A 3,487-nucleotide genomic window follows, 5' to 3' on the forward strand; every position below is an offset into this window, starting at 1 on the left:
ACGACGAGCGTGCACTTGCGACGAGAGACAGGCGGAAAGTGGGGAGGACGCAGGGGCGCTCTAGCGGACATCGGAGGAATGACACGCCACAAATTAGCTGTCCCACGCGCCAAGTTCAAATTACGGGTGGGATCCCCCCCCCCCGTTTCCCCCCCCCCCCCGGACCATTTTGGGAATATTGGATCCCGGGACGATTATGTCCGGTTAGTGGGGATGTTCAGATATTGAGCGTTCGGATATTAGAGGAATTACTATATATATACATATATGGCCATACCACATTGAGTACACCGCTTCCCGTCCGATCAGCGAAGTTAAGCAACGTTGGGTCTGGTTAGTACTTGGATGGGTGACCGCCTAAGAACACCAGATGCTGTTGGCATCCCTATGTGTCAAGTGGGGTTGGTGGAGGATTAGTGCCCCTCCCTGTAAAACAGCTAACTCTAAGCCCTTGGCCACCCCGTTTGGGATACATGGCGTCTGGCAATGAATGAAAAAATATATATATATATGGTGTGGGGAATATTTTTAATTTCTATTCATCCTCTTGTAGGATATTTGTGGGGGCTATCACAACCATGTTACCATTTCATTATGTGTTTCTATCGAGTTATGACATGAAATGAGAAATGGTTTCCTATCCCTGCAGTAAACATCTTTGCTCTGAGTGTCTCAATACCCTCGAATACTGTTATTTGTCGTGCAAATATCACTAATAACAAGGGCAGAAAACCTGATACGTGTAACAAATATAGTAATGAAATGTTATTACATGATCCACTCAGTGTGATGACTTAAAGGGACTCGGTCATACAACCATGATATTGTGAAATATCCATGCATTTCTATAATAAGTTTATTATTGCTAAATAACTACGGTAATAGGCACACCCGCAGTATGCAGATAAATATACATAGTATAGAGGGAACATGGATCATGTTCAAAGGAGCCTGACTGATTACGTGCTGGCAGAGAGGTCAATGCTGGGAATGGCTGCCGATAAGAAGGCCGTAAGAGGACGACGTGGTGGTTCGTCAGATAATGTGACTGTGGTATACAAGATCAATCTGAGAGGAGTAAGGTGGACCAGGAGAGAGAGAAGCAGAAAGGGAGAAAGACTAAAAGTTGAGAAGCTGAGGATCAAAGAAATGGCAGAGTGGAGTTAGAATCAGTGAACTTGAAAGAAATGGATCTGGACAGCCTGTGGAATGCATAAAGGGATTGCATAGTTAGAAATGCTAAAGTGGTATGTGGTGTGGAAAGAGTAACAACAAAGAAGAAAGGTACAGTATTGTGGGATGGAGAGGTTATGAGAACAGAGGAGGAAAAGAAGAAGTGGCTAGAGTGGTTACAGGACAGGGGTTCGATTGATACAAGAACTGAATATATTGGGAGCAAGAAGGACGTAAAGAGACTAGTGAAGAGGAAAAAGAAGGAGGTAAATGATGATCTAGGAAGAAAAATGAATGCAAACCACACCAAAAATAGGAAGTTATTCTGGAAAGAGGTGTGGAAATGTAGAAGTGAATGTGGAAAGAAATGTGAAGGTGTGAAGGACGAAGGTGGTAGGTTATTGACCCATGGGGATGGAGTAAGGACCAGATGGAAAGAAAATTTTGAAAGCCTGAAGAATGGGAATATAGTGCAAAGTGACTGTAAACATGACTTGTTTTGGGGGTATGCTGAAATGGAATGCAGTGCCCGGAAGCGTGACCCTTGCACAGGTGAAGAGCGCTGTGAAGCAGCTGAAAAATGGGAAAGCAGCATGGGTTGATGAGGTGTATGCAGAGTTGATTAAGTGTAGTGGAGATAGCAGAATGAAATGCTTGCTGGAGATATGTAGGAAAGCATGGATGAGTGAAACTGTGCCAGCAGAGAGGAAAAAGGCCGTGATTGTACCCCTATACAAAAACAAAGGTGAGCTAAGTGAGTGCAAGAATTATTGTGGCATAATTTTATTGAGTGTTGTAGGGAAGGTAAATGAAAAAATTATTATAGAGAAAGTAAGAGAGATGTCAGAAGTCTTAGTGATTGATGAACAAGGTGGATTTGGGAATGGCACTGGATATGTGGATCAAATATTTGCAGAGACAGATAACAGAGAAGGCTTGTGAGAAGGACTATAAGGTGTTTATGGCATTCATGGATCTGGAAAAAGCTTACAACAAAGCAGACATACAAGGCTTGTGAGAAGGACTATAAGGTGTTTATGGCATTCATGGATCTGGAAAAGGCTTACGACAAAGTAGACAGAGAGGGATTATGGAAGGTTTTGCGCATGCGCGGTGTAGATGGTAAGCTGCTAGGTTCCGTCAAGAGTTTTTATGATGGTAATGAAGCATGTGTAAGGGTCAATGGGCATCTAAGTGAATGGTTCATGATCGGTGTCGGCGTGCGACAAAGTTGTGTGATGTCTCCATGGTTGTTCTATATATATATATATATATATGGATGGGGTGATGAGAGAAGTAAAAACACAAGTAACTGAGAGGGGGATGGCATTGGTAATGAACGGTGATAGATGGAATGTCTCAAATTTGTTGTATGCTGATGATGTAGTACTGCTTGCAAATGCTGGACAAGAACTTGGTAGACTAGTGCCGAGTTTTGCTGATCTCTGCGAGCATTGTGCCTTGAGAGTAAATGTAGAAAAGAGTAAAGTGATGGTTACTGAGAGAGAAGGTGACTCCCAGTGCAATGTTACAGTGAATGGAGAAACTGGAATTGATGAGAGAATTCAAATACCTGAGTACAGTGATAGATAAAAGAGGAAAATGTGCAAAGGAAGAAGAAGGTAGAGTGACACAAGGAAAGAAAGTAGCTGGTGCAAAGAAGGCCTGGATAAGAAACAAAAGCTTGAGTGTTGCAGCTGAACGAGGCTTACATGAAGGAGTGTTAGTGCCAACTTCATCATATGGATGTAAGACTATGGTATGGCATGAAAATAAAAAGTCAAAAGTGACAGCATTGGAGATAGGACTGCTGAGGAATGTATGTGGAATACAGAGAGTGGATAGGATATGAAATAATGTGATTCATGAAAGATGTGGAGTGAAAAAGTCTGTGAACACCAGAATCGAAGTGAGTGTACTGAGATGGTATAGTCATGTCGAGAGAATGGATAACAACAGAGTGGTGAAGAAAGTATATCTGAGCAATTCTGAAGGAGGGAGGATGCAAGGTAGGCCAAGGAGAAGGTGGGAGGATATGGTGGATGAGTGTGTGAAGAGGAGAGGTTTGGAAGTCGGTGAGACTAGGGAACTGACAAGGGATTGAGCTGACTGGATGAATATTGTAAGGAGAGGCGCATGATCAGGGATTTGGCAGTGCTTTTTACCGTGACAAAGTCCGAACTGGCTCTATTGGATACATTTATGTGAAGCTACAGAACGTGGTGAATGTTTTTGGCGTATCAGATACAGCCAGTATTCCAGGGGCTTGAATGGTGAGCGAATGGAAGCGTGCACCATTGGACTAGGCAAATCT

At 43.0% G+C, this 3,487-nt stretch overlaps 1 pseudogene; it reads left to right on the top strand.

Moving 5' to 3' along the window:
- The first annotated feature begins 263 nt into the window (after window positions 1-263).
- On the top strand, window positions 264-382 carry LOC145415780 (5S ribosomal RNA; annotated as a pseudogene).
- Window positions 383-3,487: the final 3,105 nt, after the last annotated feature.

This window comes from Coenobita brevimanus, chromosome 103 (genome assembly GCF_032717465.1).
Source record: "Coenobita brevimanus isolate Jiangsu-jjx chromosome 103, ASM3271746v2, whole genome shotgun sequence".
Classification (NCBI taxonomy): Eukaryota; Metazoa; Arthropoda; class Malacostraca; order Decapoda; family Coenobitidae; genus Coenobita; species Coenobita brevimanus.